General features: G+C 42.7%; 1 protein-coding gene and 1 long non-coding RNA gene across 2 annotated transcripts in view; one reads left to right on the forward strand and one right to left on the reverse strand.

The window, feature by feature from the left end:
* LOC138948551 (LIM/homeobox protein Lhx3-like) overlaps positions 1-27,555 on the forward strand; it is a 50,420-nt gene that overhangs the window by 6,016 nt on the left and 16,849 nt on the right. The window lies entirely within an intron of this gene.
* Positions 20,446-22,726, reverse strand: LOC138948496 (uncharacterized). The gene is made up of 3 exons (XR_011450000.1): positions 22,621-22,726; positions 22,078-22,249; positions 20,446-20,954 (listed from the first exon to the last, which is right to left on the reverse strand). It is a non-coding gene; the product is annotated as an uncharacterized lncRNA (long non-coding RNA).

Here is a 27,555-nt window from a genome sequence, read left to right on the forward strand (position 1 = left end):
AGACTAAGCCATGATTGTCGACGGAACCAGACGGAGCTTGACACTCCCACACTAGCAACCTGTCTCAGACTCAGCATGTAGCCTACAATACTGTACGTTGATACGATTGCCGAATTTCGGGGAACATTTTGTGTATACAATTTTGTATTCATGGTCTAGCCAGGTTTTGGAAATACGCAAAGAAGAGAATAGTCCACAATTCTATATATGAGGAAGTGAATTAAAGATTATTGTAATAAGTTAGTTTAAAACTTACAACAATATGTTGTGATTTTTAAACAACACTAATGTTGCACTTTCCATTTCTGCACATAGTTTTATTAAAACAGTCAGTACTTTAGAAAGGGACATAACTCTTGGACTCCGGATATAACATCACCCGCGCGTAAAAGTGACGTTATAACCGATGAACCGGATACAGCGTCACCGCGTATAACGTCGCTCAAAAACATCCCCCGAGGGGTGACGTAATATCCGGAGTCGACTGTACTGATCTTACAGTATTTTTTTTTTATTTTTTTTACATTTTAAGTACTCATCTCCCCTGTGGATAAATGTGACTTTAAAAACACAATCTACGCCTGAAAATATCCCTTTTCTTTCAGCATCTCAGTCTCTGGTCGCGCATCAGTCAAGATACATTCTCAACCACATTCACGTTATACTGAGGTCAAATCGAATTTTCACTCATCTTCCCTGCGGATTAATGTCACTTTAAACAAAATCTGGACCTAAAACTATCACTTTTCGGCAACTAGTATTTATCTCTCAGTGTCTAACGCCTGGTTCAGCACGAGGGTTAAAGGCACAGTCCTTCCAGTACGTGGAAACGATCCTGCTCACCTTCTCAGATATGACCAGGCTTTTGGTTTAAACAAAATTTTATTCTGAATTTCTTCGCCGGCATGAACAGTTCGAAACACACAGCTAGGACACGCACTCAAGCAAATGCTTATATCGCGTGACCAGAACAATACTAAATTACACACATTTTCGTAATGGTGGACATAACAACAATAAACCAGAAGAACAAATTGAAAGAATGGGGATGGGGCGCTAAATAGGAACAAAAGAATCTACAGAAGAGAAAAAAGAAAAGGGAGGGGGAGGGGGAAGAAAGTACTAACAACCACAAGGAGAGACTAGGACGAAAGCGCATAGGATGAGAGCATCAAGTCTAAGACATGCAACATGTAAATTCAAGTAAATGTAACCATTTTTTATGGAAGGCAGTAATTCGTTAACATATAAAATACGAGACAAACGATAATGACCAGGCTTTTACATGGAATAAGACCACTCTTAGCCCCAGAATTTGTTAATATTGACACACTCTTGACAGGTGATTCAAACATTTCCATATTTGAAAATAGTGCTATTTTTGTTGTTGTCCAAAGCTATATTGAGAAATCAAACCGCTTTTGGACACCTTAGTTCGATGGTTTTAGTCACTTGGGGCCCATCTACTTTTTGATATTTTGTTGTGTTTTTCGTTCTCGTTTTGTATTTGTTTTCGTTTTTGGTATGGACACAGATTGTGTTCGATAATTGAAACAACGTTTTCTTTATTGTTTTTCTCTCTTTTTTTTGTTTCGTTTCTTTTTTCAAAAAATGTGTCGCATTGATCATATTCCACCATGAAATTTCAGGCATGTTTATGTGAGCACTTATCATAAGTTTTAAACTTGTTGTGAGCTCTCCTTTTTAATGATGTTGTTATATTAGCATGTGTCTGTTTACGAATAAAATACTGTTTAAACAAAATAAGACCACAGGCGTTAGACACTGAGAGATGAATATTAGTTGCCGAAAAGTGATAGTTTTAGGTCCAGATTTTGTTTAAAGTGACATTAATCCACAGGGAAGATGACACATACCAACCAGTCAACAGCCTGTGTGATCTCTGTTCAGAGTTGGAATAATTTGATGAATTAATTTCTAAACTGACACAGAGATCTCACTCTGCACTGAAAGTATCTTCTTCTTCTTCTTTTGCGTTCGTGGGCTGAAACTCCCGTGTATGACCGTTTTTACCCCGCCATTAAGGCAGCCATACGCCGCTTTCGGAGGAAGCATGCTGGGTATTTTCGTGTTTCTGTAACCCACCGAACTCTGACCTGGATTACAGGATCTTTTCCGTGCGCACTTGGTCTTGTGCTTGCGTGTTCACACGAAGGGGGGATAAGCCACTAGCATGTCTACATGCCACCCTGTATTTCTTTAATAAAATCTTGTTTAAACCAGGTCTGCACGTCACATAAGTTGACCTGGGAGATCGGAAAAATCTCCACACTAAACCCACCAAGCGGCCGCAGCCGGGAGGCCGACGTCTTAGGCAAAAAAAAAATAGGTCTGTTTACGGTAACATAGGCCCAAAAAAATAGGGTCGGTAGGTCGGGATTTTTTTTCTCCAAAATACCATATTTTTACGTTATTTTGCAAAAAAAACAAAAGATTTTTTTTTTTCCCCCAAATGCCAAAAACGCGCGAAAAAAATAGGGTCGGTCGAGTTACCGTAAACAGACTATTTTTTTTTTTTTGCCTTTCCACCCCGCCACAGCGCCCGTCTGACTGAAAGTATCAAGACTGTTGATGTGTGTGATGTGTGAAAGTGGAGGGGTGGTCTTGTGCCAAGCTGGGTCACATCTGAGATGGTGAGCCGAATCGTTTACCCGGAAAGGCATGTGCCTGGTATTACTTGGGCGGAATTGACTTCGCAAAGTCTATCAATCAATCAATCAATCAATCAATCAATCAATCAATCAATCAATCAATCAATCAATCAATCAATGAGTCTTATATCGCGCATATTCCGTGGGTACAGTTCTAGGCGCTCTGCAGTGATGCCGTGTGAGATGAAATTTTATACGGCCAGTAGATTGCAGCCATTTCGGCGCATATTTACCTTTCACGGCCTATTATTCCAAGTCACACGGGTATAGGTAGACAATTATTAACTGTGCCTAAGCAATTTTGCCAGGAAAGACCCTTTTGTCAATCGTGGGATCTTTAACGTGCACACCCAATGTAGTGTACACGGGGGGAGGGTTCGGACACCGAAGAGAGTCTGCACACAAAGTTGACTCTGTGAAATAAATTTCCGCCGAACCTGGGATCGAACTCACGCTGACAGCGGCCAACTGAATACAAATCCAGCGCGCTACCAACTGAGCTATATCCCCAAGCGTATAACATCAGCAAAACTGAGAAAATACAGCACATTGGTTATCACATAAGAAAGTATATTACTTGGGCGGAGTTGACTTCTCAAAGTCTACTGCACGAAGCTCGCCGCAGGAAGCTTTGACATTTAATTTTGGTAAAAACGACTTCGCGAAGTCTTGGCGAAGTCAATTAGGGGAGCCTGTAGATTCAGCACACACACACACAATCTGTACATGTACAGAACGCACCAAGCCAGTGGAATTTTGGTTAGGTCCAAGTGGAGAGCTTGTCTCGTTCCTGACCAGATCGAAGATGGTTTACAGAGGAAGAGCTGTCTCTTTAACCTTTCACTGCCACAGCAGCCCTGGCGGTGGCAAAAATCGCGGGCAGATGGCGCAGGGCTGCCGGTGCGTGACACCAGACGACTCTTACTTTCAATGAGCACCGAAGGGGTATTTGGGAAACGTGCTCAGCCATGCGTTGCCAGGATATGACCCGGTCTCCCGCCGTGACTTGGAGCCAGCGCTGTGGGTCCCGTTGGGCTTTCTCCGTGTCTGGGACAACTCGTCTGGCGGATTTGGGGTTCTGGTACCAGAGAGTTATAGCTCTTTATAGTCTTCACTGCTGGGGTCTGTTTGCTTTTTTATTTTTTAAATATTTTTGTTTGTTTTAAGGTTTGTGACTGTTTCAGTGGGTAGTTGTTTTTGAATGCTGTGCTGAAACTGTGAAGGTGCAGAAGTTTTGGTATTATTGCTGGGGAAAAAAACGAGAAAAAAACACAATGTTAAACACAATAATTTGTATCCCAATTGAGAAAAAAAAATTGAATTTCTTTTTCCAGTTCTATTTCTTTTTCCTGAAGTCCTAGAAACCTGGGTGCTAGGATCATGTGCCTTGAGAAACTTGATATTTCGAAAGTAAAAAAAATAGCATAAATCTGTCTTTTGCTTTTCTTTTTCGTGTTACTCAGCTCTTTTTATATTTAGTCAAGTTTTGACTAAATGTTTTTATAGAGGGCTAGGGGGAATCGAGACGAGGGTCGTGGTGTGTGTGTGTGTGTGTGTGTGTGTGTGTCTTTTGTCTGTGTCTGTGTCTGTGTCTGTGTCTGTGTCTGTGTCTGTGTCTGTGTGTCTGTGCGCGCGTGTGTGTGTGTGTGTGTAGAGCGATTCAGAGTAAACTACTGGACCGATCTTTATGAAATTTTACATGAGAGTTCCTGGGTATGATATCCCCGGACGTTTTTTTTCTCATTTTTTCGATAAAAGTATTTTATGACGTCATATCCGGCTTTTTGTAAAAGTTAAGGCGGCACTGTCACACCCTCAATTTTCAATCAAATTGATTGAAATTTTGGCCAAGCAATCTTCGACGAAGGCCGGACTTCGGTATTGCATTTCAGCATGGAGGCTTACAAATTAATTGATGACTTTGGTCATTAAAAATCTGATAATTGTAATTAAAATTATTTTTTTATAAAACGATCCAAAATTACTTTTATTTTACTCTTCATCATGTTCTGATTCCAAAAACATATAAATATGTTATACAGGGCCGGATCTGGGGGGGGGAGGTGGGGGGTTCGATCCTGGGTTCCGGAAACCCCCCCCCCCCCCCCCTGGCCATCCAATGTACCTCTCAGAGAGAAAAAAAAGTGGACTTTTTAAGCTCTTCCCCCAACTCCCTCAGTTTATTTGGTCTTCTAAAACTATTTCAAATTATGAACAACATCAAGTCGACAACGGCCTGCCCTCCCCGTTATAAGTCCATCATCATAGTAATATTCAAAGTAAAGAGTCCTGTCAGACTTATTTACTAGGCATATATGTCTTTGGGATTATTCCACTGAACCACTGTGGTAAATGAATATATGAAGTATTTTGTTACTGTTGAAAATGTGTAATTTTGATTCCCAATTGCAAGGAAAGACCAAAAAATGACCTCACAAATGCAAAATTTTCTCGGCTTCTGGGAGGCTTTGCCCCCCCCCCCCCCCCCCACACACACACACACCCCATCGGGGCGTTGCCCCTGCACCCCACCGGGGCCTGGGCGGCCCCTGGACCCCTGCCTTCAGTTGGAACCCCCCCACCTCAAACGAACTTGGTCCGGCCCTGTTATATTCGGATTAAAAACAAGCTCTGAAAATTAAAAATATAACAATTATGATCAAAATAAAATTTCCGAAATCGGTTTAAAAACTATTTCATCTTATTCCTTGTCGGTTCCTGATTCCAAAAACATATAGATATGATATGTTTGGATTAAAAACACGCTCAGAAAGTTAAAACGAAGAGAGGTACAGTAAAGCGTGCTATGAAGCACAGCGCAAGCACTACCGCGCCAAACAGGCTCGTCACTTTCACTGCCTTTTGCACTAGCGGCGGGCTACGTTCAGTTTCATTATGTGAGTTCCATAGCTTGACTAAATGTAGTAATTTCGCCTTACGCGACTTGTTTTTATATAACATTAGACAAACTTTTTTTCCCGGAAAAAACCTATTATGCCCCTTGTTAATGTCATATGTCACAGTGTAATCGACACCTTTTCCAAATCCTCCTCAACACCTGCATTGACAGACATGTGCTGTAATAGGAGAAGACCTGTTGTCTTCTGTAACAGTGCAAAGGAAAGAAAGAGAGGGCTTTCTGTGTGATCTGCCTTTCTTTTTTTCTATATGCTCGTTGTTCAATATTTTGCAGGTGTTTTGGCTAATTTTACGGAGGTGGTTTCTCTCTCTCTCTCTCTCTCTCTCTCTCTCTCTCTCTCTCTCTCTCTCTCTCTTTCACTCTTTCTCACTTTCTCTCTCTCTCTCTCTCTCTCTCTCTCTCTCTCTCTCTCTCTCTCTCTCTCTCTCTCTCTCTCTCTCTCTCTCTCTCTCTCCCTCTCTCTCTCTCTCTCTCCCTCTCTCTTTCACTCTTTCTCACTTTCTCTCTCTCTTACTTTCTCTCTCTCACTCTCACTCTCTCTCTCTCTCTCTCTCTCTCTCTCTCTCTCTCATGTTTAACACCCACTAACGAGCAAATAGACAAAAGCGGTGTGTACAAGACTGCACCTGCACACAGCTCGTGGCTGTTGTCACGGCCCATGAAGCCCAATCAAGGCCTAATACCTGTATTTTCGCCAGTGGCGGGGAAAGGATAATCAGCGCTGAAGGTAATGGGTCCCTCGCATGCAATGGTGGGCGTGTTGTTAAGGACGATGATGAGGTAGAGTATGTCTTGGGTGCACGCGGATTGGCCTGAATATTTGATCCGGGCAATTTGTACTATAGTCGTTTTCAGACACTGATTTTTCTCTAAAACGGGAATATTGCTGGGTTATTCTTTTCTTTGGCAATTCTATTACACATGCCGTATGCATTTAGTGCGCTTACTCCCCTTTGGTTTAAACAAGTTGATTCAGTAAATTTCATTGGAATATTGCCGCATACATGAAATAAAGAACATGGAGCACAACAAGCTAGGCTTATGAGCGTACTCTTTTGTCAGTCAGATTCTTTTGGGCAAAGTTTAGCCGAAATAGCCAAAAATGATTCGACATGTTCTGCATAAGATCGGATGGAAACATTTTTTTTTTAACTTTTAAACAAAAGAATGTGAGTAAGAAGTTGCAGTAAACGATGTAATACAACAATGTTCAACATGCTGATTACCGTGTGCCTCAAACAAAAAGAAAAACAAATGGAACTCGCGCAGTCAGACTTCGTATGATCAGTAAGGCGTCACTAACGGAAGTCGCTGCGGAAGGATATAGCACGAAAAAAGTGTAGTCCCTTCGCGGCGTAATTCTTCCGCGAATGTGCGTCCTGCTGCCAAGGCACTTCCGCTTGAGTGCACCAATTTCAAAGGGACGTAATTTGTTGCGCGGTTCTCTCCCTTACGACAGGGAGTTCTGGCGGCATTAAAAATGCAAGCGGGCCATATGCTCCCTGCGACTTGTTCCTTCCGTTGGTCATAAACATGATTCATGATGCGAGGTGCCTGCGGCGAGTTATGCTAGCAAACATATTCATATCATTCTCTATTATATTCAACGTGCCTTCTGTTAGATTCTAATATAAAAAATATATCAATTGATGTTTGTCTGTGTTGTATTCCAATTAAAATGAGCTTTCTGTCAATTCAAACATGGAAACGTATTGAAATGATACTGTATTATATTCCTTTTTTTTCCCGAAAGCAGCGTATAGTTGCCTGAATGGCGGGGTAAAAACGGTCATACACATAAAAACCCACTCGTGCAAAATCATGAGTGAACGTGGGGGTTTCAGCCCATGAACGAAGAAGAAGAAGAAGATATTCCAGTTTTAAATGTACCTTCTTCAGGTTTCAAAGTTAATTCAGAAGCTTCCGAGTTTCAGGACGAAATTGTGTCAAAATTTGGACAAAAATATACATGTTGTTCTTAAAATGATTCATACTGCGAAGTGTATGCTGCGAGTCGTAGAACGATATTCGTATGGGTTCATTTTCGATTCTGCTTCGAATGGTCAAAGGTATCAAAAGCTTGCGAGTTTATGAATGTTTCGTTGAAAATTAATTCCAAGTTTTGACAAGATACAACTTGGTCGTAAACACGATTCGTGATGCGAGGTACCTGCTGCAAATCACGGTAGAAAAGTATTCATAGTCTTCATTTTATTCTGCTTAAATTGAATCTTCTATCGCGTGTTGCAAAGCTAAGTCAAACGTGTTTTTGGGTGGTTTAGGCCAACAACAAAAAATAGTCTGTTTACGGTATCCCGACCAACCCTATTTTTTCGCGCGACCCTAGAATTTTTTTTGGCATTTGGGGGAAAAAAAAGTCTTTTTTTGGGCAAAATAACTTAAAAATATGTTTTTTGGGAGAAAAAAAAATCCCGACCTACTATTTGTTTTGCCTATGCTTCTGGTGTATGCCTTGCCGTGGTGTAGCAGCTTGCGTGCCCTGATGATCCAAAGAGCTATGCCGGCCGGAGCCTTCATAGTGCTCCTGGCAGGTGTAACCACGCCGGACAGGTCTGAGGTGAATGGGGCCAGACTAAGTATACACCCTGGCCCTCCAGGTTGGGGGTTGTGCGAAGGGCTAACAACTCATCCATGGAAAAAAGTACTCGTTACAGAAACGTCAACAAGAGATACAAGGAACATTTCGGCCCTGGGAGAAGATGGATCTCCAGCTGGAGAGCTTATGAAGCACGGTGGCGAAAGCCAGATGCCTCTGGAAACCACCGAGCCGACGACCATCATGTCGACCAGGACCACCACCACTCTCGGGACATGGAACGTCCGGACCATGTTTGAAATCGGCAAGACTGCGCAAGTAACCCGCAGGGCAAGAGGAGACGAGGCCGGCCGAGAAACACCTGGCGTCGTGACTTGGAGGCAGAGGTGAAACACATCGGCTACACAGAGACAACTGGAGAGATTGGCCCAGGATCGGAGTGCCTGGCGAGCTATTGTTGGCGGCCTATGCCCCGGACGGGGTCAAAGGCATAGATGAGATGATGAGATGATGTTACTGTAAACAGACTATTTTATTTGTTTGGCCTTATGGAAGTGTTGTTATAATAAATGGTTGCACATTTTGACATGGCGACTGTTCGTTCCTCAATTGTTGGCATGTAAGCTATTTTGCGATAGGAGATAATATTCATTGTTGGTCAAGATCTTATTAACGAATTTACGAGAAGTATTTCGAAGTCAAGATTTGGCTGAGGGGGGAGGGGGGGGGGGGGTGAGAGAACATTCATTTAGACCAAAACCAAATCGCACACGAGATGATGATATTATTGTGTTGAAATTTGGTCATGACCAAATAAAGCCAGACCGTTTAAAATCAATAAAATAACATAATTAAGGTACGTGAGCACCATCACATTTTAAAATGTCATAATACATTCTATTTCTTTTAATGACGAGAAAGTAATTTCTTCACTTACTGTTTCTTACTATAAAATGTGACTGAACGGACTTTATAATGCAGAATACTCTTTTACTGTCGTCTTACATGTAGAGGCCGTACATGCCTTTGTAATTTCGTCCAGCGTTTAATATTTTCAATATATTTGAGTGGTTAAAAATCCAACGACCTCAACAAGAGATGTCAATTGAAACTTCTTTGCGGGCAAGCTAATCACGTTTCATGTCTGTGCGCTAATTGGATTTTAAGAGCAGTGACAAAAACCAATTAACCCCAGTTGAGAGCAGATTAGAGCCTTCCACAATCGAGTCAACGCAACATAATGTCGTCATTAATTCTCTTCTCTGGCGCTCCACATTTTCCTGAATCGTACGGAGTGTGTGCCTGCCTTACTTCCAAAAGAACGCGGCTGACAAAAATTCGCCTCGACAATGCGCAAGAAAACCCCGGTAAAAGCTGGATAAGAAAAACCACACGTGATAGTGCACAAGTAACCCCGATAGAACGGACTATTTTGGTCAAAATGAGATTTCACGGTTGTATACGAGACCAAGAAAAGGGTGAACAACATGCAAAACCCGATTCGTTCTGAACATTTGACTTCGGAAATGTTAAACTTTCCAACGTACGGGAACCAGGGGCCAGTTTCATATACGCGCTCTTAGGCGTTCCTAGGAATAGGGCCTTAAGAGCTCTTAGCTGAGAGTGGGACGAAAGTTAGGAACGACGCGTTTCATGATCCATCTTTGGGATCGCTCTTTGCAAAGAGCGAGCAAAGCGCTATTTTTAGTGGCTAAACGGAGTTTCCCGATTAGTTACGTCACATCAGGTTCAAGGTCACAACATCCGGTTGAAAGCAGACGAAAACCTGATGATAACATCGATCCAAACAAAGTAAGGACACATTTACACATACAGAAATAATAACCCTCCTTTCCAATGTTAACAAAAGCAACGCGATCGTGGAGGCTTGTTTTTCTAGCCCCGTTACAAAACGAATAAAACATGAGACTTGGTACCTACGTATGTATACATGTAGATCTAGATCTGAATGACGTCCTTGACATCGTCCATAATGAATTTTCTAGGCCTCAAATTTGTTAATAACTTCTACATCTGTGGACCGAATCACTTGATATATGGGATACTTAAACTTCAGTCTATGCATGACCCTTCTACAAATTGACAAATTTTTAGATCAAATGGTCTGACTTTTGTGCATTTTCAAAAAAGGTTGCCAAATTCGGGGATCGACTCAACAGCACGAGGTTTGAAATTGAGCAGTCGCCGAACTAACCCGATTTCAGCACTCAAGATTGTTAGCTTTGGGATAATTTGAATGACTTAGTATACCTGAATCAACATCAGAGAGTCAGTTATTTGAATATAGCAATTAAAAGCCGGATCAGGGCATTTCAAATGGATGAAAGCGTTCCTGTCATAAATGAATTTTGCGTGGCATTGCGAAAGTGTAACTGTACAACGAAGGGTTTATTTTTTCAGTCATTTGAGTTTAGCAAATATGTTCATAGTTGTGCATACACTTCAGTTCATCCACGACCATTCTACACAGTTTCGAGTCTCTAGGTATAATGATCGGACATTTACCTTTTCTACAAAATGTGTTTCAAATTACCCCTCCGAAATTGTGAGTGGCACGAAAGCTTTGCTGTTTAGGGAGCTGTAACTGCTTTCTTTAGGTCACCGATGATCTAAGGGGGTGATGGGGGTGTTTGTGTATTCTCAGATATTCAGATAATCCAAACAGTAAAAGTCTGGAGGGTTTAAATCAGGTAAGTATTGCTACCGCTAAATGTCAAACCTTGTTCTGTTGAGACGATCGTCGAATTTGGAAACTTTGTTTCGAAATTGCACAAACGTCAGACCATTTGTTCTACAACATTGCCAATCAAGGGAAGGGTCATGCATAGGCTGAAGTGTATGTCCCCTAAATATATAGTGATCCGGTCAAGAGATGTAGAAGTAATTAGCAGTTGTGAGGGTTGCAGTTTTCTTGGGTCACTCTGTACGTGTCTTGTGCCATTTTGACAACATTGTGTGTGTTTGATTGATCTGCACCTTGCATCGATCTGCGTAAGGCTTTGCTGACAGAGAGGGAGTTGTTTTTTTTTGTTTGTTTTGTGTTGTCAGGTCAAAGTTGTTAAATTTATCTCGCGTACTTGTCATGCAATTGTGACGTAAATAAAAATGTATTTCATTCAGACATCACAGACTGGGTGTCAAAATATGTGTGGGTGTTTTATGTGGGTGTTTTAGTTTTTACATAGATCTATATGAATTATTTTCTGTACTTATGAAGACATTGACTCTGCAATAATCAGTCGTGATAGGTCATACTGAAGAGAGAGAGAGAGAGAGAGAGAGAGAGAGAGAGAGAGAGAGAGAGAGAGAGAGAGAGAGAGAGCATTGGTCAGCATATCCTACGGATGGTCATTTCAGTAAGAAAGCATTATTTGCGTTATATGTATATCTTGACACAGACACACAAGCACACACACAGACTTTTATCTCCAAGCAGTTATTAAATGCCAACAAGAAGCATGGAACCCAACAAAACATCATTCAAATCTTTCTGATCATTCACATCTGACTTTATTTCAATGCGATGCATCGATTTTCACCACAACTTAACACGAGAAATAGCAGGGTTTTATTGTTTGACCTTTTTCTGGTTACCTTTTACATACCTTCCTAACACTGTAAAGCATCAATCATAAACACCAACACGAATGCGTTTATATTTGTACATTGGATAATTATTAATTGCAGACTATGAGGCTTTTGTTGATTACATTCAGTCACTGCCACCTGTGATCATCCAAAAATCAATCAATCAAAACTGCCTTTAGACATGTACCCAAATGTAAAATTTGTTTCTTTCCAGATAGCCATAAACGCCATAAATGTTTGTTTGTTTATTTGTTGCTTAACGTCCAGCCGACTACGCAGAGCCATATCAGGACGAGGAAGGGGGGGATGAAGGGGGCCACTTGTCAAGCGATTCCTGTTTACAAATGCACTAACCCATTACTTGTGTCCCAGCAGGCTTTAGTAAAACTAAATTAATACCTACTGGAAGATTACCAGTTTCCAGTATGTTAAAATAGGCTTAACCTATCTACTGCTGGACTTACATCAGAACACTAACAGAATAAATACCGGATTATGAATCCCATAATGTAAATGGGGTGGTTGACAAGATAGTTTGCATAACAAGGATTTTTTTTATATATATACAGCTGTATCAGATACACAGAGGATGGCCAGGTGAAACCTTAAAATAGAGTACGAACATATTCTTTATTTGAAAGAGAATTTTAAAAGGCCCCCCTCCTCCTCCCCTCCCAGTGTTTGTCCAAGTGTAAGACTTGTCTTATCCCACCAATCCATGCAAAAGACAGTCCACATCTGTGATGATGAGAACAATTCTTTGACATGGAAAGATTGTGCCTTTAAAATATAAGTACCATGTCAAAATCCAGATCACAGGTTTGTTGCCAATGTTTACTTGCCCAATTTCACAAGGCACATTGAGTCAGACTGTGTGAAGTTCATGCGATACAGTATCAGATAGTAGACATGTACATTAATATTCAAAGCATAAGGTATGTATTTTGTTTTTAACTGATTAAAAGTTCAACCTGACAAAGCATATTCAAATATGTTTTATAGTTTTTGTTTGTTACTGAAGAATGTTTAAAAAATAATTTAGTATTATTGAAAAAAAACAATGTTCTTGGGCTTGTTGATCCAAATTCATGGGGTGACTGTGAGTTAAAATATTTTTTATTTACTTGTTGTTTCTTTTTATATTGGTTTGGGAAACAGCTACCAGCTTGTAAATGGCTGTGTGAGACAAAGTTACATACACAATTTTCTGATCAATCTTTTATTATATGAAGTCTTATATCGCGCGTGTATCTCCAGACTCAGACTCAAGGATCTATTTATGCCGTGTGAGATGGAATTTTTTACACAGTACATCACGCATTCACATCGACCAGCAGATCGCAGCCATGTCGGCGCATATCCTACTTTTCACGGCCTATTATTCCAAGTCACACGGGTATTTTGGTGGACATTTTTTATCTATGCCCATACAATTTTGCCAGGAAAGACCCTTTTGTCAATCATGGGATCTTTAACGTGCACACCCCAATGTAGTGTACACGAAGGGACCTCGGTTTTTCGTCTCATCCGAAAGACTAGCACTTGAACCCACCACCTAGGTTAGGAAAGGGGGGAGAAAATTGCTAACGCCCTGACCCAGGGTCGAACTCACAACCTCTCGCTTCCGAGCGCAAGTGCGTTACCACTCGGCCACCCAGTCCTTTATTTGTTCATGCAAGGCAGGTATTACTATTGCCATTGGATATACACTCTGCCAAAAAAATATGTTGCACCCATTTTCGTACCCCACTAGACCATTCATTCCCGTGTCAATTCATTCAAACTTTCTTTGTCATTAAAGGCCATCCACTTGGCTATCTGGCACACTTTTGGAATCAAAGATTCATTTTACATGGGTTACATGATCGCCTCTTAATTAAGGGTACCCCCCAAAATCGACCCTATAAAAACATTAGGCACTAATTATACATCAAAGAAAATTCAGAATAGGCACAATTTGGCAACTTTAACCAGGCATGGGAATTGAAAATTGTAAAAAAGGCGGAAAATTTATAACTGAAGACGCGAAGCGTCAAGTCGACGGCGCGAAGCGCCTAGCCTTACTAGGGGGGTCCGGGGGCATGCCCCCCCCGGAAATTTTTTTTCTCCAAAGAACCCAGATGGTGCAATTAAATTCTGTTTTTAGAATCAGAGTTTTTAGTACAAAAATGTACCAAATTTTGCTTACATGTATTATATATGGTTTAAATTTGTAAAAATTTTTATCTGTTGAGACAAACAGGAAAATGTAACTTGTAACACAATCTGTGCAATCTGGTTTACTTTCAAACATAATAGTTCAATAACTGAGGCGGGCGGTAGCAGTGCGTGAACAAAGTACGGAAAGTTTTCGCGGGCTTTTGCGCAAAGGCCAAAGTAACCGGTGCTTTTTTTGTGTGCCTCCCCCCTTTATTTTTTCGGCGGACACTTTTGCATTTTCGGCGGAACAAAAAAAAAATTCGGCGGACAATTCCCATGCCTGTTTAACATACGAGGATAAAGCCAAATCAATTATTTTACCTTTAAATGCCATTGAACGTTTAAATGAATAAACACGGAAATGAATGTTTTAGTTAGGGTACGAAAATGGGTGCAATAAGGCATTAAGTTTGCCTTCAAAGTGTGTATGATTCAGAAATACTAGTCACTGTGTGTTGAACTGGGACACCTAAGAACAAGGTTGGGGTTAAAATCAAAATTCAGAAAATTGTCACAGTACTATCCCCTCTCTTTTTTAGGTCACAGAATTAATTATTCAATTTACATAGACAAACTTAAAAACTCAATATCTTCAACAACAACAGCCCGAAAATCAATGTGGCTTTAAATTTCATCGCAATTGAGTACACTGAAGAGCACAAGTCAACGGAAATTACGAGAAACAGTGATCAAAATGGTGCATATTCCAAGGAAGTTGAGGGCAGGAACTACCATAAAATACACCGGTTTTTCTCTTCAAGTCATTTGACCACAACTTTTGAAAAATTATCTTTTAACACAAACGAAGTAATTTGAACTACTCAGTCGGGCTGATGTGGGTTGCGGACGACCCATATGGAATTCTGTAAGGAATTTTACGCTGTGTATTCTAATTGGGATGGTGTAGGTCATGTACGACCCATACTATGCAAAGAGACGGCAAAACTCCTAATTGGATGGCGTGGGTAGTGTACGACCCATACTTTTTATTTTACTTTTAATCCTTCTTTGGAAAGTATGGATTGTACACGACCCACATCATCAGGACTGTGTAGTCCAAAGCGTGATTCTTTTAAAGAACTAGGCAGATGCGTTTGAGGGCAGAATGTTTTGATGAGGCAGTCTATTGTAAAACAAATTATATGACTGAAAAGGGGCATGTATTGATTGCCCTTATTCAACAAGAAGAGCAAACGCTCGATCAAGTCACTTTCGCAGTTCTGAATATTATATGAGGCATCAGATGGACAGGAAGAAATTGCTATTCACAACACAATGAGTCACGTTCACATAAAATTTGAGCCCGGTCACTTTTATAGTTTCCGAGAAAAGCCCAACGTTAAGTTGTGTGTTGCCGAACAGAAAAGGCTAGTTATCTCCCTTGTTTTTCTGATAACGTTCGTAAAAGGCTACAGATGTAAATACTTTGATGTAAAGAATAATCCTACAAAGTTTCAATCACATCCGATGAACTTTGTCAAAGATATAAAATGTCTAATTTTTCCTTTGACGCTGACCTGTGACCTTGAAAAAGGTCAAAGGTCAAAGGTCAACGAAACCATCGTTAAAGTGTAGAGGTCATTGGAGGTCACGACTAAACAAAATATGAGCCCGATCGCTTTGATAGTTTCCGAGAAAAGTCCAACGTTAAGGTGGTGTCTACGGACGGCCGGCCGGACAGACTAACACTGACCGATTACATAGAGTCACTTTTTCTCAAGTGACTCAAAAAGCTGTTTGAGTTCACATGAGGAAGTGTGTATACATACAGTGATTCCTACAACACAGGCACCCCCAAAAATCAAATTCGAAAAATCAAGGTTCCTGCGTTAAAATCGACAACAAATCAGACTCAGAGCAATCAAATGTGCATCTGAAACAGTCAATTTTGTTACTATGCCATGCTGAGCGGTGTATGTGTTAATTCTCTCAGTAGGTATATGTGGTAAACCGGCACGGTTGGCCTAGTGGTAAGGCGTCCGCCCCGTGATCGGGAGGTCGTGGGTTCGAACCCCGGCCGGGTCATACCTAAGACTTTAAAATTGGCAATCTAGTGGCTGCTCCGCCTGGCGTCTGGCATTATGGGGTTAGTGCTAGGACTGGTTGGTCCGGTGTCAGAATAATGTGACTGGGTGAGACATGAAGCCTGTGCTGCGACTTCTGTCTTGTGTGTGGCGCACGTTATATATATGTCAAAGCAGCACCGCCCTGATATGGCCCTTCGTGGTCGGCTGGGCGTTAAGCAAACAAAAAAACAAAACAAAAATATGTGGTAATCCTCTCAGTAGGCATAAAAGGCAGTTTTTGAAGCCGTTTTAGCGGGTAATGAAACAAAACAATACATTTGAATTTCTGCAATTTTTAACGCATTGCGTTCAAATATTTGGTGATTCGTGCTAACACATGTCATGAATTAGAAAAGACAACATTAAACAGGTTTGCGATTGTGAGGTGTTAGCCGGTATTTTTACCGACAATTATCAAATGAATTAATTAAGCAACAAATCAGTGCTGGGGCCGACGCTATTCTTAGCGTACATTAACGACCTCCCGGAGAGACTGACGGCACTAGCGCGCCTGTTTGCGGACGACACTGCAGTGTACAGGGTGGTGACTAGCGTAAACAACCAGGCCCAGCTACAACAAGACCTCCATCGCCTAGCCGAGTGGGAGAAGAGCTGGGACATGCAGTTCCATCCTGCAGAGTGCAACACCCTGCCTGTTACGAGGAGCAGACGCCCACTACAGCCCTCTTACCAGCTCCATGGGCATACGCTGGAGACAGTGAAGGCGGTCAAGTACCTGGGTGTGACCATTCAGGGTGACCTGTGCTGGGACGACCATATTAACAACATCGTCAGCAAGGCAAACAAGACCCTGGGGTTCCTGCGGCGCAATCTGAAGATCTCATCAAGATCCGTGAAAGAGCAGGCGTACAAGGCCTTTGTCAGGCCTATCCTGGAGTACGCCTCGTCAGTATGGGACCTGCACACCCAGAAGAACATCGACAAGCTTGAGACCGCCCAGAGACGAGCTGCCCGATTCGTCTGCAACCGCTACCACAACACGTCAAGTGTCAGCCGGATGCTGGACTCCCTTGGGTGGCAGTCTCTGGAGGAGCGCAGGAAGCTTGCCCGCCTATCGATGCTCTACAAGATCACGAACAGCATCGTCCACTGTCCGGGCATCAAGTCGAAGCTGGCCCCCTTACCACCACGCCAGCGAAGAGGCCATTGCCAGCAGTTCGGCCTCATCACCTGCCGCACTCAGTATCGGAGTGCCGCTTTTCTACCCAGCACAGTGAAGGACTGGAACTCTCTACCAGCAGCTGTCGTCGAGGCCCGCACTGTCGACACCTTTGTGTCGCGCGCCTCGCACTAAACCAGTAGCCACTGTGACTCATGTCCCCTCCCCCCATACTCCCCAACCTGTGAATTTTAAATGGACTTTTGGATGCTGGAAACGCTGCTTTCTTGGACTTGCGCAACATCCCATCAAGTGCCGAAGTAATCACTACTGCTGATTGTGGGCAATAATGGAAAGACAAGACAATAATCACTACTGCTGATTGTGGGCAATAATGGAAAGACAAGACAATCAGATGTACCGAATTACAAACAAAATGTCAAGTCATTTGAAACGTTAGTACTGCTGTTATGCGACATGTTAGAAAGAATTACAAAAAATAAAGATGTACCTTTTCCAAAGAAAACAGATTTGTTTTTAAATATGCAGGCTTTTTAAACAAACATTAAAGCTTCAAATTACACTGAAATGTAATTCATAATCAACGACGGCTGCTCAGACCACTTGTTCAAACGCGTACAAACATTCTTGGGAAATGCTCTCTCAAAAGCCCTGCTCAGCAGCTAGCAGTTAAATGTTCAGCAGTGAGCTTGATGTGGGCTATTTGTGCTCAGCGCTGTGAAAATAGTCCACTTCTTAAAGATTACTTTCGCTTTGAAATCCTCATACCATCCATGTCTAATAAAATATGTACATGAAATTTGAGTATTTGGTTTATTTGAAGTTGAAAATAGCAACAAATTAAATTTGTTTGATGAGTCAGCTTAGACTTAGAGTTAGATCAACCGACTATTTTAAGGACTCTTTCTGGCATGTCAAATAAAAGCAAACCTAATCTCTCGAATGACTTGATGTACTTAACGACATGTCTTAGCATAAATTACCAGACGTTTGAAGGCAATGCATTGAGAAATTTATTAAATGTGCTGGATTTCTTCTGATTACCCACTAAAATGGCCCCAGAAACCGCATTTTACGGCTTCTCAGAAGAATTACATACCGTTCATCATGCCATTACGCCATTGTTAGACAAGATATGTAAACTAAGCTGACTGTTTGGATGCATATTTAATTTTTCTTTCTAATAACATGCACAACAGGTTTCCTTTCAGCAGTTTTGATAGTATACTGTTCAAAAAAAGAAACGCATAGCTTGTAATATTTGGTTAATTTAGTTATATGGCTACAAGGATATCCACCAAACTGCAGAAAATGTTTATCTGGTCGTCGACCTTTCGTCCATTGCCACAAGTGAGCTCTGCACGTGACGCATGCGTTATCAGTGGCTACAATGTCAAAATTGCTCATTTGGCATGACCACTCGTCATGCTTCAGTGTAATCTCGTGAAACTCAGGGAATATTGAGCTCCCACCATGTCTTCCAAAACCCATAAAAGCGGATTGTTCGCCACAAAGAAATCAGACGACAATTCAGCGACGAAAGATGGCCCGATTGAGCAGAGAAGACCGCCAAATTGCATTGGGTCGTTTACAAGCAGGCCAAAGTCAAAGTGCAATCGCCAGGCACTTCCACGTGTCCCAGAGCACCATCAGTAGACTGTGGGTCAGGTTTCAAGCCACTGGCTCCGTTGCTGACTTGCCACGAGCGGGAAGACCAAGGGCGACAACTGCTGCTCACGACCGCTTCATACGGCTCCGCCACCTCCGGAATCGTTTCCTGTCGGCCTCATCTTCTGTCCAGGCTCTCCCCGGGCCACACCGATTATCGGACCAGACCGTGCGGAACCGCCTGCATGAAGCTGGTTTGAGAGCTCGCAGACCTCACAGAGGAGCTGTCCTCACCCGCCGCCATCGCCACAACCGAGTGCAGTGGGGCAACCAGCACCTTCGCTGGACCGTCCGGAATCACTGGAGACACGTGTGGTTCAGCGACGAGTCCTACTTCCTGCTCCAGCGACATGATGGTCGGAGGAGGGTCTACCGGAGAGTAAACGAACGTTACGCGCCCAACTGTGTGGATGAGGCACCCGTTCATGGTGGTGGAGGCGTCATGGTGTGGGGGGCGATCAATACCGCTGGAAGGAGCACCCTGGTGCACGTCCAAGGGCGCATAACTGCCCAGCGATACGTGGAGGAAATTCTGCGCCCACACGCCCTTCCTCTTCTGGCTGACCAGGATGCCATATTCCAGCAGGACAACGCTCGCCCGCACACAGCACGACTCACCACCCAGTTCCTCACCGACCACCATGTCCAGGTGCTTCCCTGGCCATCCATGTCGCCAGACATGAACCCGATAGAACACCTCTGGGATGAATTGGACAGACGTGTGCGCAGGCGAGAAGAAGCGCCGGCAAATCACCGCGATCTATTGCAGGCACTTCAGGAGGAGTGGGACACCATCCCACAGCAAGATATCCGGCATCTGATCCAGTCCATGCCCAGAAGGTGCCGGGCAGTTGTTGCTGCTCAAGGCAGTCACACCCCCTACTGACTTGACAGCCTCGGCACCCAATCGTATTGATTGACTGATTGATTTGAAGATGCAAATGAACTGTGTGTGCATTCAACTGTGTCCATACCAAATTTCAAACAAATAATCTAAATGTTGGATTTTCTGTTAATTTTTTCGAAAAATAAAACAAATTTGGCAAGTAGCAACTATGCGTTTCTTTTTTTGAACAGTATATGTCGATTTTAACACGTTAAACTTGATTTTGCGAATTTGATTGTTGGGGATGCTAGTCTTGTAGGTTCTATTTTATAAACAGTACCTCGCGTAAACTAAATCTGTTTTCTATATAACATAGGACAATGAATGGCCTTTTCAGTCTTATAATTGGTTTTACAATAAATGGCCTCATTAAAATGATCTGCCCTCAAACGCGTTTGCTTAGTTTGTTGTTGTTGACAGGTAGTATAGAAATAGAATATGAACGTTGGACATGTTTTAACTGCTAACTAATATTGACAAAACCACTGTATACTTCTGTGTCTGCAGACTGTTCCTGGCATAATTAATGTAAATGCTTAAAAAATTCCTTTAACCATTTTAAATATAAAATTTGTTGTTTTGTGCAAGGGACGTTACACAGTGGCCACTACATACAGTGTTGGTAGTTGGCCCCTGAGCAAGCGTCAGCATCAGTGTTGGTAGTTGGCCCCTGAGCAAGCGTCAGCATCAGTGTTGGTCCCTGAGCAAGCGTCAGCATCAGTGTTGGTAGTTGGCCCCTGAGCAAGCGTCAGTATCAGTGTTGGTAGTTGGCCCCTGAGCAAGCGTCAACATCAGTGTTGGTAGTTGGCCCCTGAGCAAGCGTCAGTATCAGTGTTGGTAGTTGGCCCCTCAGAGAGTATCAGGGTCAGTGTTGGTAGTTTGCCCCTCTGCGAGTGTCAGCATCAGCGTTGGTAGTTGGCCCCTCGGCGAGTGTCAGCCTTAAGTGTTGGTAGTCGACCCCTCAACGAGTGTCAGCATCAGTGTTGTGTCAGCATCAGTGTTGGTAGTTGGCCCCTCAGCGAGTGTCAGCCTCAGTGTTGGTAGTTGACCCCTCAGCGAGTATCACCATCAGTGTTGGTAGTCGACCCCTCAGCGAGTATCACCATCAGTGTTGGTAGTTGGCCCCTCAGCGAGCGTCAGCCTCAGTGTTGGTAGTCGACCCCTCAGCGAGTATCACAATCAGTGTTGGTAGTTGGCCCCTCAATGAGTGTCAGCATCAGTGTGTGGGTAGAGGTCCTTGAACAAGGAACAGCAACATAGTCATAAGAGCAGAAGGTTTCTTGTATTAAATGTTAGCAACAGAGCAGTTTCACCACATAATCTTACAAGAAAAAGAGAAGACAGTGAGTAATTCTAAAACTTGCTCTTATTCATACTACACTTAGCAAACCATTTTATCTGTACAAATTGTGTACTTTAAAAAAAAATCACTCCCGAATCATTTTGTTCAAACTTTCTACGCCATTAAAGGCACTTCACTTGGAAATGTGGCACACTCTTCCGCTGCTCAAAAAAGGATCCCCCAAAAATTGACCCGAAAAAACACAAAGTACCACTTAAAAATCGACTCAAGTTCAGGATAGACACAATAATAATAATAATGAAAATAGAACATTTATATAGCGCTTCTTCACAGCTCAAAGCGCTTTGGCAACGTTTACATACGTGAAGAAGAACATCAATTATCTGTCCAGAACAGGGTGTCTTCTTTGGTTAACTTTTGTACTTTGTGTTCTGCCATTACTGCTGATGCAGGTGTCAATCGCTTCAGCAGTAAAAAACATGAGGTCTTGCGTTAATTTAGAGGGGTTAAACAATTAAAAGAAAGCTCTGTATATCAGCAATGACTCAGTCCTTTAAAATGAATCAGACAAGGCTAACAATTCAGGAAATGGAACAAACCAACTGAATTACAAATTAGCACAATTTCTTGAAATCCCCTAGAGCATGTTCTATTCTCCTCACAATCTATGCCCCCCCCCCCCCCCCCCCACGTTAACAATAACAGTGTAAATACATGTTTTTAGTACTAGTAAATTACTAGTTATTGTCACTTAAGAATCAGTTTTGTTGATATCAAGGAGTAGTAAAATTTAAAGTCAAAGTTTCAGATAAAAGTTTAAAAAAGAAGTCAAACACTGAAACAGCATTCTTCTTACTCACTGTCCAGTTTGTGTGTGTGTCACTGTGTGTGAGAACAATACGTTTTGACACATCTCTTTCAATGTGTATGCATACTACTACTATTACACAAGTTAGTACTATGTGATCCCAGAACGCCTCTTCTTTTGTTTTCCAAATGTTCTACAGAATTGTCAATGACTGAATGAGTATCATATTACAAGCATAACATATTTACCTGAAATGATGTCCAGTCTTTTCTTGCACACCACGTTCACTAAGACTTATGCTTTCATTGGCATTCCTCATTGTCTCTGCCCTTGCTTTGGTAACTGTATGTTAGTGTCCACGGGTAGAAGATGACACTGGAGGAGAGCATGGTGGTGCCAGACGATGATGAAGTTTATTCTCTGGTGATACAAGAAAGAAAATTATGAGCGTTTGCTGAATGTTTCAGTGTTTGCTTGTATGCATTTACAATTACCAGGTGAATACGCTGCACAGATCTGCAGTGCAGATGATACTAAGACAACACTGTCAGCACAGCTACCAAGTCAAACTTACAACGAGCACAGTCAGTATATAATATGGTGCTGATTAACAATAACAACCCATTTAAGTTTCAAACATGCCTTTTCTGCTCTAATGTTTTCTCTCTCATGCAAGCTGTTTTATAACCTTGACATTTTCTGCAACAACATTCCCAAACACAATCTGAAAAGTAGCATGCCTTGAAAGGAACATTTGATCAATTATGCTTTAGATCTATTCCAAACATTACCTTTTTTCATCATGACAGGAAACAATGCTGACGTGTCTTGCTGACGTGTCTAGTTCACGTGTTGAGTTAACCTGCTTGGAGCACTGCTGTAGATATAGGGTGTGACAGTATTCAGGGTGTCAAGATGTAGCCAATGTCACCGTATATGAACAAGCCCAGAGGTGCTTGGATTGCAGGACACACCCAACTCTCATTTAAAATCATGGTACCCTTTTCACACCCTGGCCATAGAACAACACGACACACGGTCCAAAGATGTTCGTCACCAACTACTTCAATGCCTATAGAAGCCGTCACGGCGTGGCATCCTTCCTTGTTGATATTATACTCGTGCTGTTTTGTTTCGTTGACTGACTGATAGACTGTTGTTCGAAAATGTGTGTAAACAGCACCACAAACACGCCGAAAAAGTGCACTACAAGTACAAGCTATCTGGAATTGCTCACGAGTACGTGTGGTTAGCCGCTTCCTGTCGGGTTCACACTCGTCGTGCAAGGCAGAATATACATTCGGTGGATGCAGCGAAGACTCGTTTCCTTGCTGATGTAGAATATGTCGCCGTGCATGGACTGACAGACATCAATCACGCAGAAAACGGTGCAATCATAGTCTTCGCGGGTGCTTGTAAGTGCTAAACTGCATACCGTCCACACTCTTGTCAACATAATTCAAAGAGGAGTCCATGCTTTGACAAATGAAAGCGTGCGGCACTCTCCTTATCGTCTTGGGCATTCCGCGGATCCGTGCGGTGACGAAAATGTGTTGATGGCGCATGTTATATCGCAAAATGATGCACGAGTCGAGTCGACTCACAGTCTCATTTACGGCCGCCATTTTTAGGATTAAAATTATCTCCCTTGCAAGTTGGGGGCGCTTCTGTCTGCTCTTACCTAACTTAGGGCTGGGGGGGGGCTGCCCTATGTTAAGAGCGACATAGGAGCGCTCTTTGGCCAAAGAGCGGTCCGTGAAACGCACCTATCTTAACTTTGCTCTTAACCCCATCTTGACCCCTTAAGAGCTCCTAAGTTAGGATAAGAGCGGTATATGAAACCGGCCCCAGGGCTGATTGAGGTGCACGAAACCAATCTCGGAGCCACTGTAGTGGGTGGACCACTGTATTGGGTGGACCACTGTAGTGGGTGGACCACTGTATTGGGTGGACCACTGTACTGGGTGGACCACTGTACTGGTCCACTGTACTGGGTGAACCATTGTACTGGGTGGACCACTGTACTGGGCCACTGTATTGGGTGGACCACTGTACTGGGTGGACCACTGTACTGGGTGAACCACTGTACTGGCTGGACCACTGTACTGGGTGGAACGAAGCCGCGGGGTCTGATTGGTTGAAAATGAGATTTGTTGTGATTTCAACCAATGAGACCCCACATCTGGTTCCCACCCAGTTGGTTGTTACCCAGTTTTGTTTCGTGCATCCTCAGCCATGGGGCCGAGGTTTGTGCAAATAGTCACAATAGTCTGACATTTTGCACTGTAAACGTTATCATCCCCATCAGATTTAAGCAAAAGAAGATTTTCAAGAGAAGTTAATTGGCATTTACGTTGATTTACCATATCGAGTCTAAGTTGCTTAAAAAAATCTGAATGTCCAAAAAATCACACAGAACCCCCCCCCTCACACACACACACACACACCACACACACACACTCAAACACACACCACACCCACACCACACCACACCACACCACACCACACCAAACACACATACACATACACAAACACACACACAACCCACATTAGAAACGGACGCAATACTCGGATTCAAAAGAAAAAGAGGTTATGTTATATGAAGTCTTATATCGCGCGCGTATCTCCAGACTCGGACTCAAGGCGCAGGGATCTATTTATGCCGTGTGAGATGGAATTTTTTTACACAATACATCACGCATTCACATCGACCAGCAGATCGCAGCCATTTCGGCGCACATCCTACTTTTCACGGCCTATTATTCCAAGTCACACGGGTATTTTGGTGGACATTTTTGATCTATGCCTATACAATTTTGCCAGGAAAGACTCTTTTGTCAATCGTGGGATCTTTAACGTGCACACCCCAATGTAGCGTACACGAAGGGACTTCGGTTTTTCGTCTCATCCGAAAGACTAGCACTTGAACCCACCACCTAGGTTAGGAAAGGGGGGAGAAAATTGCTAACGCACTGATCCAGGGTCGAACTCGCAACCTCTCGCTTCCGAGCGCAAGTGCGTTACCACTCGGCCACCCAGTCCGCAGAGGTAAAGGATGGGCTTTATCAGTGAGGGACGGTAACGGGACAGAGTGCTGTGGGGGGGGGGGGGGGTATCAGGGGGGGGGGGGGGGGATCAGGTGCTTCGAGGGAAGGAGAGACAGAGTGAGGAAACGACAGCAAGGAGTGTGAATTATTGAGGAGGTTAGCGGCCAGGGACGGGACAGGGTTCGGCGGAAGGTCGATAAATAATTCACCGCAACGTGCAATGCCTCTCCGCTCCTCTGCTGCTCCTCCTCCTCGTCCTTCTCCTCCTCTGCTCCTCCTCCCCCTCGTCCTTCTCCTCAACTGAATCTCTGGTTGCCTGTACTCAGCATCCTTATCTTGGTGCTTATCGCCCTACATACAACTCGGCCTAGTCTGCTTCTGCTGCACGAAGCTGCCTTCTGTCGGTCTTTTTATCCACAAGGCTTTAGCGTGATGTTATGCTTGTGATGGGTGTCGGTACTGTTAGGTACCGTCAGGTCATGTCCGTCGCATCCTCATCTTTCTAGGCACACCCCACATAATTATAACACAACCTCGTCTGGTTTGCCTGTGTGAACCTGCCTTATGTCGGTCTCTTCTTCATCAGGCTTTTGTGAAAGGTTACGCTTGCGGTTCTGAGGAGCTGGTACACTGTTACGTGCCGTTGGGTGCCGTTGGGTCAACTGGCAGCAGCGTTCCTCATCTTTCTCGTCACAACCGACCTCGTCTGCTTTGGCTGCGGGGACCTGTTTTCTGTCGGTCTCTTTTTTCTCTTTTTTTTTTTTTAATGAGGCTTTTGCGTTAGGTTACAATTGCGATGGGTGTTTGGTCATGTCCGGATTATCATCTTCTGTTTACCACTCCACATAATTATAACGATTGTGTCAACTTTTACTGCGGGGACTATCTTCTCTCGGCTCACCTTTTGGCCTTTTTATTTTCTTGTTTTGTTTTTTTGCGTAAGGTTACTATTTTGGTAAGTATTCAGTATTGGCGTTAACCGGTAATTACCGATATTTTACCGTTTGAAATGAGAAAATACCGGAACAAAAATGGCTGCCGGTATGACCTACCGGTTGATTTTTGAACTACCGTGTTTTTTTCACCGGTAAAACAACAAAACCAGTACTCTGAGTTGGACTCTTACTGGTTCCAATGACCAGCCTACCGTTTTTTTCTCTCGACTGTTTGCATCATACAAGTTCGCGTACCGGTTTGAAAAAATACCAGCGCCATCACTGGTGTTGGTATCGATAGGTCATTGCCGTGGCTTTTTCCACATACGAGCCTGTGTACTTGAACACACACAAAACAAAAAATTAAAAACAAAATCCGCGTTGATTGAAAATTCTGGTGAATATTGTGTTTTTGCTAGGTGTTGAAAAAAACTCTGTTAGTCAAACCTTTTTCTTAACTTTTTTGCAAGGTTGAATTTCTGTTAGAATTAAATGTGTAACCTGTTAAATTGCACGTTGTACGCAGATGTTCGCATGTCAACAATTCATTCATTGCCTCTGGCCTTTAGATACATGTATGAATATATAGTATTAAAAGGCTGCGAGCAATATTCATTTTATAATTCATAAGTTGATATTTGAGTCTGTGCAATTGTTTATTGCTGAACATGGTCGGGTTGATATGATAACCCTCTCTGTGCAATTGTTTATTGCTGAACATGGTCGGGTTGATATGATGACCCTCTCTGTGCAATTGTTTATTACTGAACATGGTCGGGTTGATATGATAACCCTCTCTGTGCAATTGTTTATTGCTGAACATGGTCGGGTTGATATGATGACCCTCTCTGTGCAATTGTTTATTGCTGAACATGGTCGGGTTGATATGATGACCCTCTCTGTGCAATTGTTTATTGCTGAACATGGTCGGGTTGATATGATGACCCTCTCTGTGCAATTGTTTATTACTGAACATGGTCGGGTTGATATGATAACCCTCTCTGTGCAATTGTTTATTGCTGAACATGGTCGGGTTGATATGATAACCCTCTCTGTGCAATTGTTTATTGCTGAACATGGTCGGGTTGATATGATGACCCTCTCTGTGCAATTGTTTATTGCTGAACATGGTCGGGTTGATATGATGACCCTCTCTGTGCAATTATATCTTTTCATATGAAACGTATAAATAATATTTGGGATTTGGTTTTTGAACAAGCACAGTCTACGGTAGATATTGGGAAGTATTACCAGCAGCGAAACATTTTGCTTGACTAGTGCGTACATAGCATTCAATCGCTCGGCAAGAAAGAAACAGAACCAATGGCTCACGTGATGTACTCTGACCAGAGGAGAAGGATGGGAGCATCTGGTAGTAATTTGACTTCGTGTGTTTTTCTTGACTTTTGATGTGTTACTTTAGTCCAAGTACATGACAAAAGAGAAAATGTATTACCTGACAAGCCCGATATTGGTACGTTCTTTGGTTTTGTCTTGCTATTTTCAGTTGGAATCAAAAAACAAGAAAGGTAGGTTGTTGGAACGTTTGTTATTGACAAAACAATACATTCACAGATATTTCGACCCAACGGTCTTTTAAGTGAACAGACAAACAAATATTCACACAAAACTTATCTTGATAGTTCTATCAGCCGTCGCGATATAACCTTGAACGGTTGAAAACGACGTTAAACACCAAATAAAGAAAGAAAGAAAGTTCTATCAGTTTACGTCCACTCGTCAA

The sequence above is a fragment of the Littorina saxatilis genome, linkage group LG15, assembly GCF_037325665.1.
Source record: "Littorina saxatilis isolate snail1 linkage group LG15, US_GU_Lsax_2.0, whole genome shotgun sequence".
Classification (NCBI taxonomy): domain Eukaryota; kingdom Metazoa; phylum Mollusca; class Gastropoda; order Littorinimorpha; family Littorinidae; genus Littorina; species Littorina saxatilis.